Genomic DNA, 8,110 nt, shown 5'->3' with positions numbered 1-8,110 from the left:
ATGAATGTGTTCAGGTTAAGTACAAAATAAAAAAATAAATAAATAAACACTTTTCAAGCATACTCATAGCCAGAAAGGGCACCGATTTAAATTTCGTGTGATAAAAAGTGGAGAGGAAAAAAAAAAGAAAAGAAAAACATTCACCCAATATATGCAAGTGTCTCCATCGACTGCACGGGGCGAAGAATCATTAAAATGCGTATCCATTGTCCAATTCAGTGGCTGGGACAATCAGATAATGCAAGGAGACAAGGGATGATGGCCACACAGACACATGCCTTTACTGCGCCCTTAATCTAATTAAAGTAAATAAACTTATAACCGATCTCCTTGGTGACAAAACACTGCTGAGGAAGCTAATTTGCTTCCTTGTTGTGGCTCCAGAAACAGATAATACTGTTTTATTACACAAAGGTCACCAGGGAAATTAACTTGTGGGCCAGCAAATAAAAGAAAGGCCCGGCACTCAGAATAACAAGTACATACTGATTACATTCAATCATCACAGTCCCAGTTGGATAGGACGCTGACCTTTATGCCGTCTCGTCAGGAAATAAGATATGTAAACACGGGACGGGCCACTCGCGCAGGACCGTCCCTGTGTTGTATTGTGGGAACAATCTGGCTAGGCAGGCGCCGCGCGGGAAATGGTGCAAGTTATCAGTTTGAAAGAAGTTTAATTTTAACAGTCGAACGGGAAATTCGGGGAGGGGGGAGGGGGGTTTCAGAATTGCAGAGCACAGAATTGGATTAAGAGCACGCCGCTGAATTCACAACGAATGAGGAGAAAAGTTTCAATTTATTCGCCCTCCCATTAAATTCAGCCAAACTCCAAGAACACTGTCTCCAATTGCAATGATAAAACAAGTTTTTCGCCTTGTATGAGACCTACCAATCGTTTGGCGATCATCTACATTAGTCTGCGCCGTTATTTATTTTAGCTTCTCCAACGAGTACCAAGCTGGATGTTTCTTTTATTCTATAGTTTCATTTCATTTCATTTCAGCCCCCTCTTGCTGCTGCAGTTAGTCACTGTCTCCCTCTTCCTCCATGATTGATGTTTACAGGTCATAGCAATACTCTTAACTCATTAGTTAGAAAGGGAAAGATGGAAGCACTTGCTGGAGTGAGATATTGCCAAAGAACAGAGGGAGCTATTTCAATGGGGAGACACAGAAACTTAGCGTCAGTGTGATAATAGCCCCTGAACTATTGCATGTTTCAATCAATTGAGACAGAAGTAAATAAAAACCAGAGGGGGGAGATTCACCGGCATCGATCCCAGCTCAACACAGACCTTGCTGACAATCTATGGTCTGGGCCAGTAATGCTCCCAGTCATCCACAAAATCAATGAAACCCATCCTTTCAATAGCATCCAATTATTAGCACAAAGTAAAGGCAGCCTTCCACGATAAATCAGAAAACTTTATTGAAAAGAGACGCAGACAAGATAAATGCTAATTGGAATGTGACCAATGTGCAATCTTAAAACAATACTGTTAAAATGGTCGACTTGGGTTGTATTTCAGAAGATGAAAACAATGTTTTAAATCATAGCTCCTCAACAGGCGGTGCGCGACCCCGAGGGGGTCCGCGGAGGCACAGCACGGGGGTCAGAAAATCTTTGGTTGATTAGACATTTTTTTTAGATTTTTTTTTTTTCCTTTTCCCATGCAAATTTAAATTTATTTAAATACATATGAACATGAAGGCAACATATTTGGTGAAAGGATATTAAATGGAAACTGCTAATGTTGATTTATAAGCAGCACTAGACTGATAGAACACATTATTTTAAATATAGACAACACATATTGCACTAAATTTTGTACTTCCTGTTTCACTTTCAAAGTATCAGTATATTCATATTGTTGGTTAAATCCTCATCCCTGTATTTTTAAGCTGCTAGTACACTTCTCTTATGTTGTTTTTGTCACTTAATGCACCGGCTCAAAGATGGCATACTGAGACAGATCCTGTAATGAATGTGCACCCTTAAGAAAACATGTTAATTCGTGATTTGGCGAACTGATCGTTTTAATCTTGACATCACAAAGCTCTCAGGACTGTCCGCGCTCTGTAACGCATGTGTGGTTTACATTAGGGATATCGCTGTTCCCCTCTCCTGGCCCCCCCGAGTAATAACCATTAATTTCCCATCATAGTTTGTGTTAATTAAAAAAGCTACAGGTTTAATTGCCGTTAAATGTAATGATGTTAGATCCCATGTTCATGTGTTGGGCTCCACCCATCACCAGCTCGTTACTCAGACTTGCTGGGTTTAATCAGATAGAGAAGGAAGACTTGTCTCTAATTATCTGCTCCGCTTCATCATTTAATCTTACCGAAACAGCCCCGCACATGTGCTGCAGCGGCCTTAACTTATAATATGTCCTCGCCGCTGATGATGAGACGCCGTCCTAGACTGCTCTGCCAGTGTTATTGTTTGTTTACGTATTGTTTCATTGGGTATTTATTCAGAGCCCTTGTTAATTTCTTGTGAGTATGTGATCATCTCTTAATTGTCTTCTGGGTTTTCTTAGAGGAACTGGACTGAAAATGCAAAGTGAAGCGGAAAAGTCGATACTAAATTAGGCTAGCATGAATAAAACAGTGGTTTGTGTGCTTCATTGTTTTATATCAATGTAAAATCAACCGCATATGGGATCCGTGAATAAAGGACAGCTTTAGAGATTGGAATTTTGGAAATGTCGTGTCAGTTTAGTTTTAAAATTTAATTTAAAAGTAATTATGTATATTTTAGAGCAGGGGTCATCAACAATTTTCAGGCCAAGGATCCCCAAACCGATGGAGAGATTAAGTAGGGACCCCCCCACCTACTATATGTGTTCTATATTAAATTCTAATAACGCTAATGGATTAATACACAGGTTCAAATTGTCATTTTTTTATTTCAAACATGTGCAATTGTAGGGTGCCCAATGAACATAATACTGAAGCACGTGTCTGGGACATCTGGGGATTGAAAAGGCTCTCGTCCAGTTGCGGGCCAATTCATGTTATGGTGTATTTAAACAAATTAAAAATTTAAATAAAAAAATATATATCAAAAATGTCTGATCAACCAAAGATTTTGTGACCCCCCTACAGTACCTCTGCGGACCCCCTAGGGGTCACGGACCTCCTGCTGAAGGCCTACGCCTTACAGTATTTGGAGATACTAAAATGATCACAGTAATTATTGTGATAGAGGATTATGAAAATAAAACTCTCATAGGTGATTTTACTATCAGGTTTGGTGAAAGACCCATAAAAGTGGTGTTTTGATTCTGACCCACACTCATAAAGTATTACAGGTATTAAAATACAATTATCTGCCATTTTGCTAGAGGAGCCTCTTTGGGTTTTACGCTGTAATTAGTCTGCGGTGCCGCAGAGTGCAAAACTAGCTGTTGTGCAATCGTACTGTGAACAGGACAGTCCCTGCAGCGAAGAGTGGGAAGATCGTAGGTATTACCGCACTAATTTATGAGCTTTCCCCAAATGCCATAAATCTCCTCCATTCAACGGGCTCATCAGAATCACTGCTGTTACTGGACGGTGCCTGTTGGTATCATCAATCCTTCATCCAAAAATACTTTTTGGGCGAAGTTCATAACAGAAAACCCCACTGGAGAAGATCTGTCAATCGTTTGTTTCTCAATTGCTGAAAAATGAAAAGGGAGGACGTGGTAATCCCTTTGTTACTCATCTGTTGCTCATCTTTAGTCGTGACTTAACCCGACAGTTACGCCGCGTTTGAGCTGAGCGGACGTCTAGATTCCCGACCCTCCACACGCCCCTCAAAAAATCTCACTTCAAGAGGTTGGGCGTCCCTCGCTGCGTCGTCGGCTGAAGTGCTTGCTTGCAGTACGGAGGGGAAGAAAATCTGATTAAACAATTAGTGTCAATTAGCCCCGACCAAATCATTCTACAAACAATTGGTCTCTAGTGCCCGGCTTAATTACAGGCGACTTTCAGCTCCTTATCAGGAGCCATGTCGCCTGTGATTCATGTCCGACTCACGCCTGTCCCTCAAGCACCATCAATTATCCACCAGTAAACAAAACACCAGGCAAAAAAAAAAAAAAAAAAAAAATCTCCAAGTCCCAGGCCTGATTAGCATACCTCTATGTATGCTCGTCAGCAGCTGAGGAACGGGAAGTGATCAGAGCAGAGATGTGATGAGATGATCAGTATGCTAAAAAAAAAAAAAAAGAAAGGGTGAAGAACTGTTGCAGGCAGCATCTAAACCCAAGCATCTAATCAAAGCTGAGGATTGACTGAATATTGGCATAGTCATTAAGATATATCATGCTATTTACAATGTGCCCTCACACAAAAGTGATTCACTTGACTCCAGTCACTGGGGGAGATGCTCTGCTCTGCTCTACTCTGCTGTGCTCTGCGGTTAAGTCATGATAACACGTGGGACTCTGAAGCCCTAACGTGCAAAAACAAAGACGCGCCGGCACAAACACGTCTAAAAATGTGACGCCGGAGCCTCGATCACAACACACAAACACTCGTGCGGGCCGCATACGGCGAACATACTTGATACACAAAACGTGTGAAGGGGAGCGACAGCAGGCGCGATGACATGTTAAATTACCCTGGTGATGTATAGCTTAATGAACCCCTCGTGTTGATCACGCTCCACATTAATCAACAGCCATGAACAGATTCCCTTATTTTCTCAATGCTGCCTTGATAAACTGCAATTTCATTTAACCTTGGACAGCAACTTTAATAGCTTCCACAGGACAACTGTCAATACTTCCCTGGGTATACAGTGATTAAATTGCAAGGCGAGAAGTGTGTCCCGGCTTCCTGCTCATCCCGCGTCTCCCTCTCTTTCCCGCTCCTGCCCCCGCCAACCCCCTTTGCTTCAAATCACAATTTGTATTTTCTCACTAGCAGCCTGCACGCGAGTCAAAACAGACACGTTTTGGATGTTTGCTGTGGCTTTATCGTGTACTGATTCGCGCTATGAAACATATTCTGTTTTCCAGTTGTAATCCGTCAGTGTGGGCTGGCCACTCTGTAAATAAAGGACACTTCCCTTTAAAACAGCCCCGTGGCCTCAATGCCTGCAACTGCACACGTGCCAAAAACTTTTGCATGCTGCATTAAAATATCTAATTATTCGGACGGACGGAGCGGCCTCCAAACTCTTGCCGTCCGTCCGCCGTTTCTGAATTTTGTCGTTGTCCGCAAGCTCAGTGAAACAGGATGAAACGAGACGGTGACAGGCAGTGACCTGAGCCCTGTCATAATGATTTTCTGTGATATCCTCCACCCTTGTCAATTTAGCATAAATTACCAGCCATGAAAGGCCTGCTGGCTGATTAAAACCAATTGTCTGGGTAGGGAAGGACAAGGCAACCTCTTTATTATATGATAAACTAAGTTAATGGAAGAAGACAATCTCCCCTCGGGGAAATCGCACTGACTCTTAATTAAAGCATTGTGTTTTCTCTCCTGGACGGGAAGACCTTTTATTTTATTATTTTAACGTGCACTTGAATGGAAACTTTACAAATAAAGTCATGGATAGACCACTGCAACACGACAAAAACACAATCCGTGTGAACGTCTGACGGAGAAACGGAAGCACCGGGATCAAGCATGTGTGCAACTTGCAAATGTAATCTGTGCCAATCACATGATCCTCGCCGCAAACAAACAGCGTCTTAACAGATTTGTTTATCAAAAAAAAAACAAAGAAAAGAAGAAAGAAAGAAATTCCTGACACTTCATAATTGCACATGATCTTAAAACACATTATCACCTTTGGAGAACATGTTTCATTATCACATCCGCGGCTAAAGAGATTCCAAGTTTGCATGTGTCACACGGTAAACAGGAGAAAGTCTCTGTTGCCGCTCGCCTTCGTCTGCCCTCAGCGAACAATGCGAGTTTGCCTTACTCTTGTGCTCCTCGGATGACATAACAGAAAAGCAAACATTTCTCTGTCCTGCGCCTCTCGTCGGCTTCCTCCACCCACACTTGAGAGGTGACAGGCGTACACCCGGACTTCCATTATTATCCAACACGGCAAGAATGCCTCCAGGAGGATAATTACTGAAACTTGAAGAGCCAGGGCTAATCCTAAGTACTTCACTTTGTATGACTGCCTCGCCCGCCTGTCTCTTAGACTGCCGCTCACGCTGACAAAGTGCAACGTTGGGCTCGGCGAAAGTCAATAAGAAGACCTCATGGCCCACAGATGTAGCAGACAAGCCAAATGGCGGCAAAATACACTGTTGCCTGTGTTTATCATAAACAGCCTGTGTTTGAAACGCTGTAATCTATCACCTCAGGAAAGCAAACAAATGGTCTGGGACGTACGGATCATAACATCCAACGAGGCCATGCAGCAAACCTCAAAATAAACCGTTTTATTCGCAGAGATGCCCGGTCTGTTGGTGAGAGAAGAGCATCGGTGGCACAGCTCCGTGCCGGGGCCTCTAATTGAGGGAGGGCAGCGTTGACAGCCACTATACAACCTGAACTATAACGTCCTGGCATGAGAATTTCACCGCCGCTGCTCGCTGCTCTTCAGGCACGCTTTGACTGACAGGTGCAGAGACAGATCATTAGCACCCTTTCCTGACATATTTGCGTGACAGGACCCATCGCACGGCTCGCACTGTAATTCTGAGGATATTCGATATTTAACATACAATTATCTTAATATAGGGAGACAAATTATGCCAATCCAAATTACCATTTACGCGGTTTCCATGCAAACCATCAACATGGCAACGGCGAACAAAGAAGCCACAGCGAGGCGTTTATCAGACATAACAAGCAACTTTAAATTAAAGCCTTTAAACAGCCTCGAGAGGGTGGCAGACTGATTCATGATTTCATTTGAAGTGGTAAATATATAAATCGTGACCTCCGGGAGGTGACGAGCAGCTCCTCGCGCTGATTTCTGTTTCAGCCAGACGAAACTTGAAAGGCAGAAGGAAAGTTTTGGTTTTGTTTTTTTTTTTGTTTTTTTCCCTTTCTTGCCGGCTGCGGCCATTCATCCCGGGAGGTACCAGAGGCTCCCGTCCTGCCAGACAAAGCCAGGAACAGCTGGCTGATCGATACCCGACAAAGGCTCAGAGGTTAGAGCAGTCAAAAGATTGTTAACTAGCCATTTTATTTGCCAGACATTTATATCATTGTTTATGGTTCAGTGCGTCCCTTCAGTGCGGGCCATGCTGCACACCTGTGCTTGGAACACTTTCAGGGCCTCTTCAGCCACTATTCACGACCTCACAGGCAGAAAGATAGAAAGACAGATAGACAGACAGATAGATAGACAGATCTGTTGAGATCTATACGAAGGCTGTGCATGCGCCGGTTGCAGTGGATGCCATTTGGGCTCTAAGTGCGCATTCCTGCAAGAGCATGTGTATTTATGTTTGTGTGAATATGAGTGTTGGTGTAACACGCAGGCCAGCCGGTAACACATGGCTCTGCTGCCACCACTCTGGCTCGTGTTGTGAGTGCCCCTGCAGGTTGGCAGAGAGGGGAGACCCTCTCTGCGGCTCACCCAGGCGGAGAGGGGCTTCCTGCACATCTTTTGTCACACCATTTGGGCCCTTGTGTCTGTGGCTGCCCTGCTCCTCCGGACCCACTTGGCAGCCACCGTGCAGACGGACATCTGCTCTTTCCAACCTCCCGGTGAATAGAGAAAACAACAACCAACAGACCCCGCTCTATGCTCTGCGCACCTTCCTGCATACAGTTAGTGGTCTATCTATCTATCTATCTATCTATCTATCTATCTATCTATCTATCTATCTATCTATCTATCTATCTATCTATCTATCTATCTTATCTAACAATAAATCAACCACAAAATTTACAAGAGTATGTCTTCCTTAATTCTACTACTAATACTATTATTTTTGTCCTTTTAAAATATTACAGAAAAAAAACAGGAATTAGGAATTCGTGAGTCATGAGTCTTCTGGTCGCTGCTGAGCCACAAGTGATTACCTTCAGTTTTTTTTCTCTCCCTCTCGCTCTCTCGCTCTCTCTCTCTCAAAAAAAAAAATCCTTGCTAGGAAGGCCCTCGGTCTATCGAGCCGCTTTGTAAATCTCCACAT

Source organism: Mugil cephalus, chromosome 11, assembly GCF_022458985.1.
Source record: "Mugil cephalus isolate CIBA_MC_2020 chromosome 11, CIBA_Mcephalus_1.1, whole genome shotgun sequence".
Taxonomy (NCBI): Eukaryota; Metazoa; Chordata; class Actinopteri; order Mugiliformes; family Mugilidae; genus Mugil; species Mugil cephalus.
This window is presented reverse-complemented; position numbering follows the sequence as displayed.